Genomic DNA, 21,502 nt, shown 5'->3' on the forward strand with positions numbered 1-21,502 from the left:
TTTCTACCAATACCTTTTTGATTGGCATTTAGTAATTGAACATACATATGTATTAACACGGTACAATTTTATGGAGGATACACAATTACTGAGTTTAATACTAAGCGACGTTGCTTGATAAAGACAAGGGTATCCTCGTCGAAACGTCGCTTAGTATTAAACTCAGTAATCGTGTATCCATACAATTGTACCCCGTGTTTCTACCAATACCCTTAAAGTTTATAAAATTTGGAGTGTGAGGGAGGGGTGTGAATATAGTTACTGTTGTGTACACATCGTCATAACCGCCTAGCCCCAATAAGTGTTCATCCGAATTTCTACTAAATACCACTACATTTTAAAAGATTGTGGGTGGGAGGGTAAGAACTGTAAAACATTTCTGTATATCATTATCCAACTGACCGATTCCACACGGATATGCGCACTTTTTATGAAGATGACAAAATAAATATAAAAGCGCGCAACAAACAATATGAAAGTCCGCAGAATTACTGAAGCAGTGAAGATTTTGATGAAATAAAAATATAGGCCTGCGCCGAATCCACAAAAATTATACATTTATTTTTCATGGAGAGATGAATTTAAAAGCACGCAAAAAAAAAAAAAAAGAAAAAAGAAAAAGAAAATAACATGAAAGTCCGACGAATTACTGCAGATATTAATGTAATAAAAATCTAGGCCTAACCGATTCTGCAAGATTATACGCACATTTTTCACGAGTAGAAGAAAATAATTTTAATAACGCGCATAAAATAACATGATAGTCTGCCGAATTACTACAGCTTTTAATAATAAAACTATTAGATTATAAACGCGCACTTTTCATGGATAAAACTAAATACATTTAAAAGCGCGCAAAACAATAATGGCCGAATTACTGCAGCTATTAATAAAAATATAAGGCCTACACATACATGCAGCCTACTTGTAAAGTTAACTTGAAGTGTTGTACTTTGTTCACCCCAGTTATAGAACTAAAGATAAAATTTCGTTTGAAAGTTATTCCAGCTTTGCCACATGGCCTCAACTTTTAGCTACATAGAGTTTGCTGTACTTTTTTCTTTTTTATGCACACTGTCTGTATCTACACCATAAATACATATAAATGATAATCCAAAAAGGGGGTGTGGGTGAGATAACAATGGAATTTATTTATTACTTCTGTCATATAAATTCGTTAAAATAAAGAAGAAGATCGAAATCAACCGATATGATTCATTTATGGCGAGAGAAGAATTCGTTGAAAGGTTCAAATAATCCGAAGCGCGATAATCACTATTGTAAATAAACAAGCTGACACCCCTACAAGGTGTGATTGTTTTGAACTCGTCCAACATTAAGTCTATAATGTATAGTTCTGTGCGGCAGGCGGCCTAAATTACACTATTCGTTATTTTAATATATTTATCGACTGTGTGTAGTAAGCTGGGCTGCTATTAGCCACTAGCGAATATATCTCCCGCTTACATTTTCCTTTGTTTGTTTCTAGACCTGACAATCTCCATTTTCTTAGCGATTTCTTTCCCGAATCGTTTTCATTTTTTTGCCAGCGTCCTGGCATCGGAAATCACAATCTAACAATGTTCATCAGTTTTGTCAATTGAATTGACTTGTCATTATTCCCATAACGTAAACTCAGTTTTCTAATCTAAAATTATACAGCAAAATGTATAAAACAAACGAAGAATACAAAGGTTATATTTCCTTCAAAAGCCCCCAAAATTTAAAAACTGAAATCCCCAAAAACGCACTTATGAATGAACGATTTCTTACACATGAATGTTCATTGTTTAATATCTGATGACGTCACGAACTGCCTTCAACGTGCGCTCAACCAATAATCCCTGCCGCATTCATTTCTATTATTGAAGCAAACATTCAGTGGTTTATGGAAAAAGACGCAAACAGGTCTAGTTTACTTAAAATATATCATTTTAATTATCCTCCCGTTGACTCCAATTGTCCACAATTAATTTAACAGGTTCCCAAAACGTTATCTCGTGCGGAAGATGTTCGATGTGCTATCCAATCATGTAAATAGCGTTATTCGTAGCTTTTACTTTGTTCGCTTATTGTAGATTTGAACGATTGAGTGTTGATCAAAATTAAACTGCCGATTCCTCTCTCAATATCAAATGAAACGAAAATCTGAGATCATATTTGAATTGCCCGTTTCGTCAGCTTTCATTTGGTATGTCAAACATATAATTTTAGTGTTTTAGTTGTGACAAAATTAAGATTTTTTTAAGTTGTGCTCGCATAACAACATTTTCCCCAGTTGCTTGTTATATTGACCATTTATATCTTGGTAGCTTCGGTTCAGCCATTTTATCGAGGCATATTATTTCGCGCAGAGAGACTCAACACAGAAAAATCTTCTTTGTTTAAAGATTTTTGAGGTTAGTTATGTTTTAATTCACCTGCGAATGTTTAAAATAGGGCACGTGTGTGAGTGAAACTGTTGTTGTTACTATGAGGTATTATCTGGGAAGATGAGTGCGATCTTAATTGGTAAATTTTCATGTCAATTTCTTGTTGTTAAACTATCTGTGAACGAGTTGCGCTATGACTGTAGCCATTTTCAACCTAATTCGACTTCTTTGTTGTTTTTGGGATGTTATTTTCAAATTGAGACAGGTAGATTTGTTTTAAAAGAGATTATCTAATAACTGTGATTGTATGAAAATGATGATTTTGATACCAAGATGTTAGTAGATAAGCAGAGATTCTATTTTAGTAAGAAATGGTAGATTTAAGGAAATATATTGATGATTTTTGTTAGCAGTAGTGGTATTACTACAGATAATTATGTATTCATTATTTTACTAGCTAGCTGTAAGATCTAGTGCAAGCTGAATTGTAGATATATCCAGGCTAGCTTGCTTCATGTTAGATGGGTTTTGTTTAAAATATAAAAACTTCTTGATTTAGAAGTCAGAGATGAGGACGATGTAACTAAGATTTAGTACCTAGCCCTGGTTCTCTTCCGTACTTTGTTGTTTTAAATATTCTTTTATTTGAAAGATTTCGATTTATTAATTCTTGAATATATTCCAAAAAGAATAGTTTGTATCGGATTCATTTACGAATCTTAAAATTTAAAGTCTAAGTCCGTAAAACTGTCGAGCTTGAGTTTGTATGAGTGGACAGAAAGAGGTAGGCCTATTTTGGAACCATCACCGTCTTCATTTTCTGTATTTAGATCTATTTTAACTTTATAGCGGATGTCATTTTTAAAAAAAAGAAAAGAAAGATAATTCTTGATGTTTTATAATAAAGTCTTGATTTTTCAATAATTATTTGATATGACCAACACTAATCTGTTGTTTTATTATGTCTGAGGTTGGCTAATAAAACTCTTGAGTAGGTATTGGTCCTATGTTCATCTGATTTTCAAGACATGTAATCAGAATGTTACGTAACTTTGCAGTAGGAATAAATCTCTTTGAGTGGACATTGCTCCTATATTATTTTGATTTTCAAAAGTGTAATAAGAATATTATCGTAACTTTGTGATAGAGATAAGTCTCTTTGAGTGGACATTGGTCCTATATTGGTTCTGATTTTCAAGACGTAATAAGAATATTGTCGTAACTTTGTGATAGGAATAAGATCTCTTGAGAGGGCATTGATCCTATATTGTTCTGATTTTCAAGTTTGTGTCGAGTGGACGTTAAACACCATTTCTCTCTCTATCTCTCTGATTTTCAAGACATTTTCAAGACATGTAATTAGAATACTATGGTAACTTTGTGACAGGGATAAATCTTCAGCTTATTATAAAAATTTCAATTTGATGCAAATAAAAATCAATACGGAGGTTTAGAGAGGAATACAGTGGTTTGGTTAATTGATTGTATGCCCCTATCACATGTGTAGGAGAAACAGTAACTTGTCGTATTTATATCGCAGATATTTAAGATGAGGAAAACTTTGTAGATATTTTGTATTAGAAATATAATAGTTGTTTATAAGTGATCACCTGTCAAATTATGTTACCTTGTATACAGGTATAATACAGGTAGATATTTACCTGTAGAAAACACCTGTATATGACTACATACTTCAAAAGCACTCGTCTTTATCAAAACTATGACAATTTATCTATATAAAAATTTATATAAAACTAGATCAGAATATACAAGATCTTTGATCTGTGAAAATAGAAAAGAAAGAAAGAAAGAAATGGTGTTTAACATCCACCCGACACAAACTATGTCATTTCGGGACTAAGATATGGTTCAATTTTATTTCAATAAATTCGTTTGCGCGTAGGGGTCTTTAGCAGTGGGAGGAAACCAGAGAACCCGTAGAAAACCAACGAGGTTGGACAGGAAATCCTTCTCCTTGTCACGTACAACCGGGGCATTGAAACCACACCAGTTGAGTCAATGACAGACCTTATGACAACGCACACACGCTAACCAATCCACCATCCAACCCCCCGAACCATTCTTGGCTTCCATACCTGATGCGTGAGTGAAAGAGTCTGTCGCATTATAAGTTGAGTGTCCTTACAATCAAATAGACTGGTTTATTAGAACACAAATTACACCCAATGGAAATAAACCGGTGTACATTGTGTAATTTTTGCTGGTTTTTAACGACATCCTAAAAAAAGCTATTTTCCCACGAAAGTTTTTATCGGGTGGTTATTTCCAATAGCATTATATACTAGGGGAGCCGCAGTGGTTCAGTGAGTAAGACACTTGACTCACTAATCTGAAGGTCCCATGTTCGATCCCAGTGATGACCGAGAAATTGGATAGTTCACACTGATGTTTGTGTATATATATATATCGATGTCATAGTTCTGAAAGGCGTTAAGCTTAAAAAATTGTCGGATTTAGTTTTTGAGATATGAGAGGAAAACCTATTCCAATCTTAATAACGCAATTAGGATATCAACATTTTTAAAAGAATTTTTTATGTGGAAGTTACGACCTTACAGTTCTGAAATTTTACATAGAGAAGCCCCACAATGTGGTTAGTGATCCCATGCAAAAAAAGCTATATGGGTCATAAGTGGCACTTACAACCTTCCAGAACTATGGCATCGGTATATGCATTGGAATGGATAGTTCACACCGATGTTTGTTATATATATTAATATTTTCTCATTTTATTTTATCTATTTGTGTATATATTTGATAATGACTAGCGAAATCTTGTTGAAATCTTGCAGTGATATAAACCATAGTAATTGTTATTCCATTAAAGTGTGTTATTTGAGATAAGATGGCAGTTTTCGCTATAATAGTTAAAAACTAGATAGTGTAACGGTAAATTGCTGAAAATTTCAGTCAAATTGATCCACTATGAGCCGAGAAAGAAGCGGGTGAAATTTTTGCATAGTCTCGGTCATCATTACTAAAATCATTAATATAAACAGCATAGTCTCGATTATCCCCTTTTGTTGATTTAATTATCAATGGCCGTTAGCGGCATATAGGAATCTAATCCAGCCAACATCGAAGGCTAGCCTTGACATCGAGAGTTTATTATGGTCTGGATAAGTTAATTAATGTCTAATTGATAATTTAGATAACATTTCAGGCCTAAAGAAAGACTTGTAATAAGCAGATTTTGCTCTTTCATAATGTATGTTTAAAGTGTGTTATTTGAGATAGTTCATTAGCCCAGTCGGTGCAAAAAGGTAGGACATTAAACCTCATTTCATTTCTATAAGTACTGGTGCATTACAAACGAAATAGTAAGGGATATAGATTTTTCCTTTTTTTGATGTGGGTTTACTGTCGAAGTTTGATTATAAAGCTGCTAATCGTCTTTTGAGGGATTTTGAATGCTGGGTAAAATCTTTTGATGGGCCTCTTTTTAATCGGAGAGATTATAAACTATTTTGTTTTTTTAATTAAATGTTAAAAAATCAATTTGTGTACATTTTATCGTGGATTAAGACCGGGGAAAAATTAGGTATAAATTATGTTTGAAAATATAAATATTGATTACTGACAAGTTTCAAGACCACTTAACAAGGTTGTGGAAATGGCAATTACTTAGTTCAAAGGTAATTTTTTCGATCCCATACTTATATGTGGGTTTTCTCCACTGCTAGGGACCCCTACACACCAACAAATGAATGAAATAATATTGTACCTCCAGAAATGACCTAGTTTGTGTTGTACCCTCTCTCTCTCTCCCTCTCTCTCTCTCTCTCTCTCTCTCTCTTCTCTTCTCCCTAGGGGATTAAGTAACGTTTTTCATATTTTCCCAAAAATGTCTCTAGTGTAGATAACTCCTTTAGGAATATAATCATAGCTACTATACTGTCTGTTTTGTCTTTCTTTTGATTCACAGTTGTCTTGCATTGTTTACTAGCCGAAAATAAATAAGTTTCTTGTTTTTATCTTCGAAAATAATCTGTATTATATATGTGCAATAGCTTATCAGGTTTAAGTTTAAAAAAACCCAAACCAACCCATGTTTAAAAATATGTTTACATTTTGTCTAACAACGTAAATAGCAAAAAACAGCCACAATAGCTTTGGCAAATCACAGAATTTCAAATTATTTGAGAGAGAGAGAGAAATAGGGTTTTAACGTCCACTTCACACAAACTAGGTCATTTCTGGACTAACATATGGTTCAGGGGCCTACAGGTGGTTCTAGCATAAGAAAAATTATTTCACAGAAATAAACAGGAAAAATGTGTGATTCTAATATTAGAATGATCATAAAAGAAATAAATGAAAATAAGTTTTTTAACCATCCTACCTTTCTGCACCAAGGGGACAAATGGAGTTGAATGTCCAACTTTTCTGCACCACTAGTGGTAACAGAGTTTGTTTAAATAGAGAACTGTAATATGTAAATTTATCTTGGTATGTGCATTAACCTCTTTTTTTTGTCCAATCCTTACTGCTAGACACTCTTTTTCTTTGTCAGAGAACCACTCATAGTGTGCTATGGGTTGTAGGACCCCCCCCCCCCCCTAAGTGTATGCAGGACCTCAGTTTTTTGCCCCATCCGACTGACTTGACACTGGCCTTGCCAAACCCTCCGTCTTGCACCACTTATTTCTCAGCCAATACTGGGAGTGAACCCGTGACTTACAATTTGATACGTATGAAATTAGAAGTACATTGTGTGTACTTACTTACCAGTATAATTATAACCTATTCTCAAATGTAAAAAGCCAAAAGGGCACAAAACCGGTTTTCAAAATGAAATAGTGAAAACAGCCAAAAACTACATTTATATGCTTCATTAAATTGAATTATTGCATCAAAACAACATTTTAAAAAAAAAAAACAAAAACCCAAAACAACCCAGAAATGAGTCACTCTTTCTACCTTCAAACCAGAATTTTTTACGTTGACAAATTTACAAAAAATTTACAAGAAATTAGTTAACATGAGGTACAATTTTATGGATACACAATTACTGAGTTTAATTCTAAGCGACGTTTCGACAAGGATACTCTCATCTTTATCAAGCAAATGATGAAATTAGTTATTCGAGTAGAAAACCCCATTTTTCTTGTCCATTCACTTAATTTGATAGAACTTTCATTGTTTTTTTAATTATTTCGGTGTGTTGTCTTGTTCGTGGATTTGTCTTCTGGATTTCTTGTTGAGTATGGGTCATTCTATGTCAAGTGGACCAGTGCTTGTAAAGTGACCTCCTCAGAAAATTATGAAAAAAATATATGCTATAGTACATACAGTCTTATGTAAACTGCAAAGTTATTTGACTCAAGCATTAATAGTGACTGAGATATTGACCTTCTCGAAAGCAGTAACTTGGAAAGATTTTAAAGGAATTATTTTTTCAGGAAAGAAATCTTTTTAGAAAGATTTGTCACATGTTAAATCCTTTCATTTTATTTTTGTACGTGATTTGCATTTGGGGGTTGGATATTCTAGTGGTTTAACGCATGCGCATGAAACCATAAGGTCTGGAGTGATTTCGATTCCCTGGTTGTAGGTGACAAGGAGTGGGGTCGCCTGTCCAACCTCGTGGGATTTCTCCAGGTCCTCTGGTTTCCTCCCACTGCTAAAGACCCCTACGCGCAAGCAAATTATTGAAATAAAATTGAACCATATGTTAGTACTGAAATGACTCAGGACGGAGGGCATGACAAGGACAGCTGTCTAGTCGTTCGAATGGGATGAAAAACCAAGGTCCCGTGTACACATTGGCGTGCACATAAAAGATCCCTTGACAGTTGGAATTCGATATAAGAGTAGGCCGTAGTGCCGCTGTCCAGGCAAAATTTCCCTCATAGGACACTGTATGGCGTATGCCCCTCTTTTTGATTGGCCCAGTTCGGAGCAGAACAATCGGACGTTAAACCCCATTTCATTTCATTTCACTATTGTTTACTTTCTACATGTTTTAAATTCAATAATAAAAACATTGATATGAATTTATTCATAGAGGTCGACAAGGAAACAAACTAGATGAGTGAGTCAGTTTATCTACATTATTTTTTTGGTAGTCATTAAGTTCAAGTTGTTTCTATTTAAATAATTTATACTTGTACTTATTATTTACACACATAGCATCTAGTCTGCCTTAAAGCTACTGATCGCCATGGGAGCAGAGCCACAGTGGCTCAATGAGTAAGACGCTGGTTCACTAACCTGATGGTCTTGGGTTTGCTCACGGTATTGGCCACGAAAGTTCCCTAATATTTGTCAATGGTGCACGAAAGAAGACTTGGCAACGAACAACGTCTAGTCTTTTGGATGAGACAAAAAAAACCCAAAACGTGTACACTTTGGTGTGTAAAATAATTCTTCACAGTTGGTATTCGATTACTGACAGGGCAAAATTGCACTCACAGCAGACTGTATGGCATATGTCTGTCTTAATTAGCTCAGTCGGTGCAGAACGGTAGGACATTAAAGGACAATATTGTTGTCAGCCATTATTACATATGTGAGAGAACTTGTTAAACACATTTCAAATATAATTTTAACACATGGCTACAGTAGATAATTTCGTTGAAGATGAAAAGTTGTTATATGAGACAGTGAGAGGATATCTTACAATTCAAAAAAAAGAATTGGTTGTCAGTAGATAAAAGAAAACGAACAAATTAGAAAGAGTCGTGCATTACCATGTTTTTATTAACTTTTCATCTGCAACGGAATTATCAATCAAAGTGTGTCTGTTATCGCTTGTTACTTCTGTCAGTTATATAGAAGGTTAACTCGCGTTTGTCATTTTTGTCGTGACTTCTCGTTTCTTCAAGTGTTAGTTACACATCTACCGTAGCAATGAACTAGCTCTGTGTTAAAATTATATTTAGAATGTGTTTAACCAGTTTTGTCACATATAATAATAATGGCTGACACCAATATTATCCTTTAAACCCCTTTCCATTTAATCATTCTTTCTTGAACAATAACTAATTTTTCCAAGCTTAATCCACCGTAAGGGGAGGGGGGGGAGGATGGATGGCCGAATGGTTAGCGCAAGTGCATTGTATCATAAGGTCTGTCATTGAGTCATCTGGCGTAGTTTCGATTCCCCGGTTGTACGTAACGAGGAGTAGGGTTTTCTCCGGGTTCTCTGCTTTCCTCCCACTGCTAAAGACCCCTACGTGCAAGTGAATTATTGAAATAAAATTGAACTGTATATGTTAGTCCCAAAATGACCTAGTTTGTTGTCAAGTGGACGTTAAACCCCATTTCTCTCTCTCTTTATCCACTGTAAAAAAAGCCCACTTAAATTAATTATTTAACATTTAATTAAAAAAAAAAAATGAATCAAAATATAATCGGCAGATAATCCCCCGATTTAGATTCAATCGGATTAAAAATAGGGATGTCAAAAAATTGGGTCACACTGGCTTATTTTGACGACATCCCATTTCTTTCATCTGCAAAGGATATTGATTTTCAATTCTCGATATCTTAGTTAAAATGGAATTGAACCATTTTTGAACTGATATTCCTTTTAGAGACCTCGTGCATTTTCTCTGTGTCCTCCGGTTTCCTCCTACTGCTAAAGACCCCTACGCGCAAGCGAATCGTTGAAATAAAATTAAACCATATGTTTTTGTTAGTCCCGAAATGACCTAGTTTGTGTCAAGTAGACGTTAAACCCCATTTCCCTCTCTCCCTCCTTTTAGAGATTCCACTTTCACAATATTGTACATTACAAGGGATTGACAGTCACTCAAATGATAATTAGAGAGATTGATATTTACGGTATTCCTACAAGTAGGGGGGTTGGATGGCTGAATGGTTAGCGTGCGCGCGCTGTATTATAAAGTCTGTCATTGAGTCAACTGGCGTTGTTTCGATTCCCCGGTTGTACGTGACAAGGAGTAGGGTCGCCTGTCCAAACCTCGTGGGTTTTCTCCGGGTCCTCTGGTTTCCTCCCACTGCTAAAGAGCCCTACGCGCAAATGAATTATTGAAATAAAATTGAACCATATGTTAGTCCCAAAATTACCTAGTTTGGTAAATCCCATCTCTCTCTCTCTCTCTCCCATACAAGTCATATCTCATATTTCATAATCTCATATTTCAAATATTTTTACATCAAACAATAAGAAATCAATAAACTTATATTGTATACCCAGAATGAATTAAAGTACCCGTATATATATCTATTTTAAACAATGAAAGAGTTGGGTAAATGTGTTTGGTTTAGTTTTAGTTAAATTGAAATACATATAAATACAACACCGTTGACCTAATGTACTAAAAAAAGGTTGATTTATGAATACATGTTCACTATGCCAGCAGACCTGCTGTATTAAAATTTATATTTTTCCAGTTGGTAATGGAGGGAAAAAAACTCTGATAATTTATGATTACTTTTTGCCAGGTATTAGTGGAAAGGTCAGTTATAATAGTATACACACACATTTAAATGTACAGACAAAATAGAATTATTGATTTGATTTTATTACGTTGAAATGCTGCTCGATGGATTTTTTTTTAGCTCTTTGTACCATATGAAAATAGAGGAATGTAATTGTACGTTATGTGGAGACGACTCTCATTTCTAGATGATTAACCTGTTAAATTTGATATTTAAAGAATTTCAACACATAAATGCAGTAAAATTTATGTTTTTTTTATGTGTGATGACACAGAGAAATAGAAATAATGTTAAAAAACGTTCTTTGATTTAGAATGTCTGGCTATCGGAAAACAAAATGCATCCAAAAATGTCTCCATTGCTGGGTCAAGTCTATATTTCATGCTGGTCCTATGACATTAATTTATATTAGGAAATTTGTGGAGTGCTTGAGTTCCTACGTGTTGTCTTGTTGATGTTGGGGGTTTATGATGAAAGTCATCATCAGGTGTACAATGAGGGAAATTTTGCCTGGAATTTTACCCTTAGACAGGACCTCGTTTTTCTGTCTCATCTGAACGACTGTACACTGTTTCTTGCCAGGCCCGCTGATCCGTTCCACTGACAAGGGGAAACCATGTTGGAAAATCCTAATGCAGGCTTATTTCTCACCTCCAAGTGAGCCATTGCCTTAACCACTGAGCCATCGTAGCCATCTCCCATAATTTAATACGACCACATGTTAGTTTGACTGTGTTATTTGTTGGTTAAGGTTGGGTGGCCGAATGGTTGAACACACCACTACTAAAGACACCCACGGGCAAGCAAATTATTGAAATAAAATTGAACTGTATAAGTTATTCCCGAAAGAACCTATACTAATGTCCAAAAGAAAGTATACACACTTAAAATATGACTAAGTTTTATTTAGATTAAAAACATTTGATAAAACATTACTGAGTTTGTCTCTTGTGTCAAAACTCAAAATTGCTAAGCAAAATAAAAAAGCGAAACAAATTGACATTGTACCCAAATGCCGCATACGATGGAAAACGACTTTGGTTGATGCAGCACGAAATGCACAGTGTATACTTTCTTTTGGACATTAGTATAGTTTGTGTCGAGTGGATGTTAAACTCTCTCTGTGTGGGGGGTTGGATGTACGAATGGTTAGCACGCGCGTGCTGTATCATACGGTCTGTCATTGAGTCAACTGGCGGGGTTTCGATTCTCCGTTTGTACGTGGCAAGGAGTAGGGTCGCCTGTCCGACCTCGTGGGTTTTCTCTTGATCCTCCGGTTTCCTCCCACTGCTAAAGACCCTACGCGCAAGCAAATATTGAAATAAAATTGAACCATGTGTTAGTCCCGAAATGACCTAGTTTATGTTGAGTGGACGTTAAACCCCATTTCTCTCTCTCTCTCTCTCTTTCTGTGGGCTATTTGTTTGTAAAGGATATGGGGTTGGATGGCTGAATGCTTTAACACCTGAGCGTTAGATTATAAAGTCTGTTTTGGTTTTAAATCCCTGCTTGTACGTGACAAGGAGTAGGGTCGCCTGTTCAACTTCGTGAGTTTTCTCTGGGTTCTCCGGTTTCCTCCCACTGCTAAAGACTCCTACGCACAAGCAGATTATTGAAATAAAATTAAACCATATGTTAGTCCCGAAATAACCTAGTTTGTGTCTAGTGGACGTTAAACCCCATCTCTCTCTCTCTCTCTCTGTAAGTAAAGGCGATATATAGATGCATTCACCTGTAATTATATACATCTAGGTATATATATATATATAGGTAGGTTTGATATATTAGCTAGAATTACAGGTGTGACCTTGTTTATTTATATAAATTAATAGTACAACATACTATTATATACCTTATAACTTACCTATATATATATATATATATATATTTAACCTGTTGTACACAGTTACTACATAACCAACCTTATATTTTATCACGGTCTTATCAATATATTAGTAATTGATTTAAAATCGATTATATGCAGATATGGTATACATGTAGTTCTAATTATTCAGTCAGTTGGTCTGCTTTTTTGAGCTTTACAAATAGAATTGTGATAGAAATATTTAAATTAGCTAAGTCTCTAACTCATTAACATCTAAAGTCTTCAACATGAAAACACAATTTATTTGTCAATTTAAATCAACATTGATGTTGTGATCTTACCAGGAAAAGAATAGGTCTTTCTATCTATTTTGGATTCAAATAGTCTATAGATGATTATTTTGAAAATTACAAGCCTATAATCAAGTTTCTATTGGATGTTCGTGCTTAAAGTCTCTAACTCATTATAATCATCTAAAGTCTTCGCCATTAAAAACACAATTTATTTGTCAATTTAAATCAACATTGATGTTGTGATCTTACCGGGAAAAGATGGGCTTCTGATATCCAATATTTAAGATAAAATACACATTTTACCATAGGTACACGAATTGTGTACCATAATGTGTTTCAGCGCCATTTGTAACAAGGGACTCGGAAGAACGAGGCTAGACATATTCCACAAGTCATGTTAAACAGTGACATCATATTCTTTTCTGGAGATCATGCACAACAAATAATATCGGTGTAAACTGGTATAACCAGACGCTAGAGATTGCCATTCGATTGAGACTTCTGGCTTGTTTCGCCAAACATAACTAATCAGTTTATATACATTCATATTACATTATTATATGCATTGCAACCATCTGTGTCAATTTCTAGGTCCCAAATATCAGCGATTTAGTTCCTTTAAATAAGTATGATAAAAGTTCAAGACAACTCTAAAAAATTTGACATTTTTTATATTGAAAGTAGCCTACATAATAATTGTAAATTCCGCTGTGGTTTCCCTTTGTCAGTGTTGCAGAACAAGGACAACTGTGTAGTTGTTTGGATGGGACAAAAATTTGAGAACCTGTGTATACATTGGCATGCACGTAAAAGATCCCTTGGCAGTTGGAATTCTCTCTCACACATATTCACGTGCACGTAGATAACCCTATGAGTAGGCTGCTGTGCCGCTGTTCGGATCATGCCAATCATCATTAGCCCAGTCGGTACAGAACAGTAGGACATATCCAATTTCATTTTATATTTTACTCGCTGGTTTGCTGGGATGATAGAAATGAAATGGGGTTTAATATCACACTTTTCTACACTTTCCGTCACACCCAAAGGACTGTACATGTACTTTGGAACGATAGATAACGCATGAAGCCCAGTCGGTGCAGAACTGTAGGACCGAGATGTAACCCCATTTCATATTTCGCTTGCTGGGATGATAGAAATAAAATGAGGTTACACCTGTAATTCTAGCTAATATATCAAGCCTACCTATATATACCTATAATTACAGGTGAATTCATCTATATATCAGTTTTCTGCACTTTTCGTCACATCACATCCAGTCCTTTTGGATAATAGATGACCCATGAAGTTATGTGAACAACGTAATGTGTGGATTTTTGCCTTATTTTCTGTGACTTCCTCTATGTTTGATCTTAACTTTATGAGTTTATTATATAGTGGTTTGATGTGATTCTAACCTATAGAGGGGACCAGAGAGCCTGACAAGGCACCATGTCTTGTTGTTTGTATGGGACCAAAAACCGAGCAAACAGATTAAAATACAGATCTGTCTTTCGTTTCATACTTTTGTACTTTCGTTGGCCTAAACTACATGAAAATCTGACCGGTTGTAATTGGAGGTCGCGTCGGGTCATACGATTGGCTTTTGACCGTATGACATCAGACATTTGATTAACCAATCAGCATTGATGTTTCTAGTGTTATACCCACAGTTCCGGGCACAGCATGCCAAGAACTAGCAGCAACAGACTGTTTCATTGGCTAATCCCTCTCAACAACCAGAACGTGGGTTATATAACAACTCTTCCAGATCCTAGTGTAGTAAAGACAAGTAAAACGAAAATTTGAACTATAACAAAGGAAAAGAAATAAGATCTGTGTTTTCATCAGATTGAAATACCGATGTTCTATGTACACATTGCCATGCACATAAAAAAGGTCCCTTGACAGTTTGAATTTCCCTCGTACAGGTAGCATACTGATTTGCCGATTGCTGCAGAATAATAGGTTTTTACTTAAATCCCATTTCATTCCATTTTTGATTGAAAAACATTTTGACAAATGTCTGGGCAGAATTTCTTTCATACATTTAGCACACTGCATGTCATTTGGCTATCATTGTTATGCCATTTGGTTAGATATTAAACTCAATTTCGTTTATTGTTTTGAAGGAAAAACCTTTTGACAAACATTGATATATATATATATGTACGGTACCGACACATGTACTGTTACCAGGTGAGATACCAGCAGAACAGTAGGATGTTAAACCCCATTTCATTTCATTTCGGGTGTTCGATCCCTGCATTGGCCGAGAAAGTTCATCTAGATTTTCCAGCGTGGTTTCCCCCTGTCAGTAATGCAGGACAGAGGGCCTGACAAGGACAGCTGTCTAGTCGTTCGGATGGTACGAAAAACTGAGGTCCCGTGTACACATTGGTGTGCACGTAAAAGATCCCTTGGCAGTTGGAATACCATATAAGAGTAGGCCGTAGTACTGCTGCCCGAGCAAAATTTCCCTCATAGCACACTGTATGGCGTATGCCTGTCTTCATTAGCCCAGTTTAGGAGCAGAACAGTAGGACGTTAAACCCCATTTCATTTCGTTTTTCCATTAAACCCAATATCGTTTATTGTTTTGAAGGAAAAACGTTGATATATATATATAGTAATAGTATCGGTACATGTAATGTTACCAGGTGACATACATGTACCAATGATGTATGTATGTCATGGTTATGCACCTGAGTTGTCATCAAATGTCATACAGGTGTCAAAATCTATGACTTACGATCTATGTAGGTGTTAAATATTCGTCCTTCACAATACCTGAATAATATATTTATCTATGTGGATTGATAAACTGGTAGGTAGAGAGCCACGGTGATTCAGTGAGCAAGATGTTGGCTCGCTAAACTGGAGGTCCAGGTCCTGGGAGAGGGTGGGGGGGCAGCTGGGATGTTTGTCCAGGGGCCTAGAGCCATGCCGTGTAATGTTTTTCAACAGATTTAATGTTGGTAGGGAGCCACAGTGTTTCAGTGAGGTCCAGGGCCTGTGAGAAGGGGGGGGGGCACAGCTGGGACACCTGTCCAGGGACGCGGAGGTATGCCAAGTAATGTTTTTTAAAAAATTGTATCATAAGGTCTGTCATTGTGTAAACTGGCGTGGCTTTGATTCCCCGGTTGTACTTGACAAGGAGTAGGGTCGCTGTTTTCTCTGGGTCCTCCGGTTTCCACCCACTGCGAATTATTGAAATAAAATTGAACCATATGTTAGTGCCGAAATGACCTAGTTTGTGTCGATTTGACTTTAAACTCTCTATCTCTCTCTGCTCCCTGCTCCCATCTTCATTAGCCCAGCAGTCGGAGGAGAACAGTATAGGACCTTAAACCCCACTTCATTTTATCTCATTTCTCTCTCTGCCTCTCTCTATGCATGAGCTGTAAGTCGACATAAGTTATATTTTTAATATGTATAATATATTTGTACTTATGATCTATTTATCTGATATACATCAATAAGAAACTTGTATTAACACTATATCTACCAACCCAGGTTTATTTATAGCGCTACTTGTCAAGGTATTATTGAACTCAGCATTATAATAATATTGTGAGTCATGATCCTAGTGTTTTATTGTTATATGATAAACTTGACTATGATACAATATATACCAACAGATGATTTGTTATGTGATAAACAAGACTATAATACAATTTTTTATTTGTATGATTCATTGTTATGTGATAAACAAGACTATAATGCAATTTTTTTTTACTTGCATGTTTTATTGTTCTGTGATAAACAAGACTATAATACACATTTATATATCTAGAAATGTTTTGCAATGTGATAAACAAGACTATAATGCAATTATGTATCTGTAGGCCTATGTTTTATTGTTCAATATACCTAACTATCTTGTCATTTTTAACATTGATTATCATAGAAAAACATGGAGGATTTTTTATTATTTTTAGATTAAAGGAGATGTTAAGGTAGATAGTGTATGGGATGATGTTGACATTAGGTCAGATTTCTAGAACTAATCAATGTAAAAAACAAACCTTGGACATAATATTAATGGATATGTGCTTAACGGTATGGCTAGTCAATATACGGTAACTTTTTTATCGAGATCTTGTGAACAAGTGGTCAATCTTCACAGGCTTAATTGTTATCGAAGGTGCGAATAAATTTTAAAGTTCTAGTTCTATTATCTTTTGAAGGGACGGGTGATTATTAAGACGTCTACTCTGTGACAAGGCTAAAACTATTTGTTAAGGCCAGCTCAATTTTTGTCAAGGTGGTTGAGATGTTAATAAGGTTAGGGCACATGATTGTTGGCGAGATTGTAGGTTAGGGTTAGGGGTAAGCAATGGGGCTAGGTCCACGGTGAAGGTTTAGGTTGGGATAAGGGCTAGCCCTGTTTACATCTTGTAACATATGACGAAAAAATTGAGCTGGCCTTATCATTTAGCACCAACCTGGTCTACCCTGTGACAATGGGGGGATGTTTACACAGCCTATAATAGATTAGTGATGTTATAAATCTTAGACCAAACAACTTTTGACTCGTATTGCGATTTATATGTTCATATATACAGAGAGATTGAGACAAATGGGTTTTAATATCCACTCAACACAAACTAGGTCATTTTGGGACAGTAGGGTTCTTTTGCTGTGGGTGGAAACCAGAGGCCCCACAAGGATGGACTGGTGTCTTTAGCTGTGGGAGGAAACTAGAGCACCCATGAGGATGGACTGTTGACCCTTCTCCTCGTCACATACAAGTTGGGAATTAAAAATCATGCCACTTGACTCAATGATAGACTTACTGATCCAACTGTTCCAGGCTGTGATATATTTTAAGACATAGTATAGAATACCCAAAAATCAAATTATGTAGACTGGTCATCTCTATGGCCTTTGCTGGCTGTAAATTAAGAATTGAATAGTAATTAATTGGATTGAACCAGATGCTAACAATTAGCATACATGAAATGTGTCTGACCCTCTCTTTAGGTCGACAGGAGAGGCTGTGATATACAGTTAGGCTAAATAGGTGTTAATTGGTCTTAGCAGGTTAATGTAGGCTTTAACTCAATATCATCCACAGTCTTCGACATTGAAAACACAAATTATGTGTCAATTTAAAGTAGCTAAGTCTCTAACTCAATATCATCCAAAGTCTTTGATATTGAAAACATGAATTGTATGTCAGTTTAAATCAACATTGATGTTGTGAACTTACTGGGAAAAGATGGGCTTCTGATATCCAATATTTAAGACAAAATAAACATTTCAGGAATCGTGTACCATAATACGTTTCAGTGCCATTTGTAACACGGGATTCGAAAAACGAGGCTAGATATATCCCACACGTCATGTCAAACGGTGACGCTATGTTCTTATCTGGAGAGCATGCGCAATAAATACTACCTGTGTAGACTGGAATAACCAGTCGCTAGAGATTACCATTCGATTGAGAGAGAATTGAAACTTCTCGCATATTTCACTAAACATAACTGATTTGAAATCAAAGTAAAAACGGAAACTATTGAATGTAAATCAGTTCATATACATTCATATTACATTATTATATGCTTTGAGACCTATTTGTGTTAATTTCTAGGTCCCAAATATTAGCGCTTTAGCTCCTTTAAGATAGTGTTTGGTTTAGGATAAGGCATCCATGGCATAATGTTAGAGTTAAGGCTAAAAACCTCTGCAGTAATCTTTTAGAGGCATATCTTAACTGGATAGAGCAATAAACTATAACAGTTAACACATACTTATTTAAGATCAATTACTGATTTATTTAGGCGACATTTCGAAGAGTATTCTCTGAACGTTTTCAAGCCGGAACATGGTATATTCAGTATTGTATAAGGTATACAAGTTTATATATAGTTAAAAATTTCTAGCCGAAACGTGGTATATTCAGTGTGGTATATGATATATAAGGTTTTAAACCTCTGTAATCGAAACGTGATATATTCAGTATGATATATAAGGTTTGAAACCTCTGTAGCCGAAATGTGGTATATTCAGTATGGTATAATATAAGGTTTGAAACCTCTGTAGCGGAAACGTGGTATATTCAGTGTGGTATACATTATATAATAGTAGAATTCTATTGTATAAATCTTTGTTTTGAGAGCATCCATCATACAGTCATTGTGGTATATGGGTATATATGTCAGTATTAACAATATTTATAGTTTTATTATATAACGAAATGAAATGAAATGGGTTTTAACATTCTACTGTTCTGTTCTGACTGGGCTAATGAAGATGGGCATACACCATACATTTTGCTATGAGGGAAAAGCTTGCCTGGGCAGCAGCATTGCAGCCTACTTGTATTTCGAATTCCAACTCTGCACAGGACCTCACTTTTTCGTCCTATCAACAACTATACGTTGTCCCTTGCCAGGCCCTCTGTCCTGCACTGGGATGGAACACTGCAGTGGTTTCGATTCCCCAGTTGTACATTGTACGTGACATGAAGTAGGGTCGCCTGTCCAACCTCGTGGGTTTTCTCTGGATCCTTCCACTGCTTGCAAGTGAACCATGTGTTAGTTTCGAAATGACCTGGTTTGTGTTGAGTGGACGTTAAACCCCATTTCTCTCTGTCCTTCTCTCTCTCCGGAAAACTGGGCCTCCGGGTTAGGGAGCCAGCGTCTTACTCACTGAGTCACTGTGACTCCTTTATTGTATAACAGTCCATCAGTTACTAGATTTGATGGATATCATGTTAAAAACTCTACAACATCATAAAAACATTCATCAAATAGTTTCATGTCTGACTTTTAAACACCCCATCATCTGCCATCACAAATTCTTGGAAGAGCCTGCTACAGAAATTCTCGGTGGCTTGCAGGAAGCATTGAAAGACAAACAGCAGACTAGTACTCTGGCATAATAACTTGAAATTGTTGAATAATTTTCTTGGCACAAATATTTATGATAAGTTTGCGTTGGAGCGGTCTGTGATTAAACAGTGTTAGAGAGAGAGAGAGAGAAGTATTATACGAGATGAGCCGTGAATATAATCAATACGAGAATATATCTGATGTATTTGCTGGGTTTTTGTTTGATTCTTTTTTTTTTTCTTTTTTTTTCGGAATATATTTGTTCAGACTTGAAATAGGAATACTGAGTATTGTACTTGATATTTAATCAATGACTAACAGAATACTTTTATTGTTCTTCTTCATGTAGCTTGGGGGGTTGGATGACTGAACGGTTAGCACGTGCGCGCTGTATCATAAAGTCCGTCATTGAGTCAACTGGCGTGGTTTCGATTCCCCGGTTGTACGTGACAAGGAGTAATGTCGCCTGTCCAACCTCGTGGGTTTTCTCCGGGTTAAGACCCCTATGCGCAAGCGAATTATGGAAATATAATTGAACAATATGTTAGTCCGGAAATGACCTAGTTTGTGTTGAGTGGATGTTAAATCCCATTTCTCTCTCTCTTTCATGTGGTTGTTTGCCGTTAGGGGTCGCTTGCATTGTATTTTATAAAGAGTCTTGTTCGGGGGCAGCTGGCTCAGTGAATAAGACGTTGGAGGTCCCATATTCGATCCCTGAATTGGCTGAGAAAGTTCATCAGGATTTTCCGGCTTCGTTCCGGCTTCGTTTCTCCTTGTCAGGGTCTGGCAATGGAAGAGGTACGTAGTTGTTCAGATGAAACCAAAAACCGAACTCCCATGTTTAGCGGGTGTGCATGAAATCACAAGGTCTGTCATTGAGTCAAGTGGTGTGGTAACGATTCCCCGCTTGTACGTGGCAAGGAGTAGGGTCACCTGTCCAACCTCATGGGTTTTCTCTGGGTCCACTGGTTTCCTCCCACAGCTAAGTACCCCTGCACTCAAGCGAATTTTTAAAATAAAATTGAACCATGTGTTAGTCCTGAAATGACCTAGTTTGTGGATGTTAAACCCCATTTCTCTCTACTCCAATTGAATCCCATCCGGGGAAATTGTCTATTATTTTCATAATTATATGATATTTTAGCTAGCTTTTGATCAAATTATGGGTGTTTTGAGTGCAAACTTTATCTAAAGAAATAGGAAAATTATCTTTTTCCTTATTCAATCCTTATGGTTAATAGATTGAGAATATTTTTTGCAAGCTTTCAAAATCTCTTTTAAAGATAATCGTAAAGATACCATCTGATGAATTTGATCAGCCTGTTTTTTTTCTCTCAAAATTTCTGGAGTGATAAATCCAAATTTATCCTTTTCATAAACTACAAAGTAATCATCACATGTTTTAAAGTGGGTAGAGTAAAAATTATGACTTAATCTCAACGAAAGTTTTAGTTAAATATTTTTTAAGTAAAAAATTAAAACGCAAATGAGTACTGGCAAGTCATTTTCGAATATCAAATTTTTTTTAATGGCTTAATTGATTAACATTTACCGGTAATTAAACATGCATTATGCAAGAGCTAAATCTGATTATTGCAAGTCTTAATTTAGGCTTCAGATGTTATAGAAATTATAAATTAGATCTTTATTTAAACAACAAGACCAAAATCAACTCTGTAGACCCACGGATGGCTGGGCTACAGCTCGGATTTAAATAGGATTTCACTAATTGATTAAATCAAATAA

At 35.8% G+C, this 21,502-nt stretch overlaps 1 protein-coding gene across 1 annotated transcript in view; it reads left to right on the plus strand.

The window, feature by feature from the left end:
• The first annotated feature begins 2,317 nt into the window (after window positions 1–2,317).
• LOC126821626 (bromodomain adjacent to zinc finger domain protein 2B) overlaps window positions 2,318–21,502 on the plus strand; it is a 50,219-nt gene continuing 31,034 nt past the window's right edge. Inside the window, exon 1 of the mRNA XM_050550086.2 lies at window positions 2,318–2,399. The gene's annotated coding sequence lies outside the window, so the exon portion shown is untranslated. The remainder of the gene's footprint in view (window positions 2,400–21,502) is intronic.

Source organism: Patella vulgata, chromosome 5 (genome assembly GCF_932274485.2).
Source record: "Patella vulgata chromosome 5, xgPatVulg1.2, whole genome shotgun sequence".
NCBI lineage: Eukaryota > Metazoa > Mollusca > Gastropoda > Patellidae > Patella > Patella vulgata.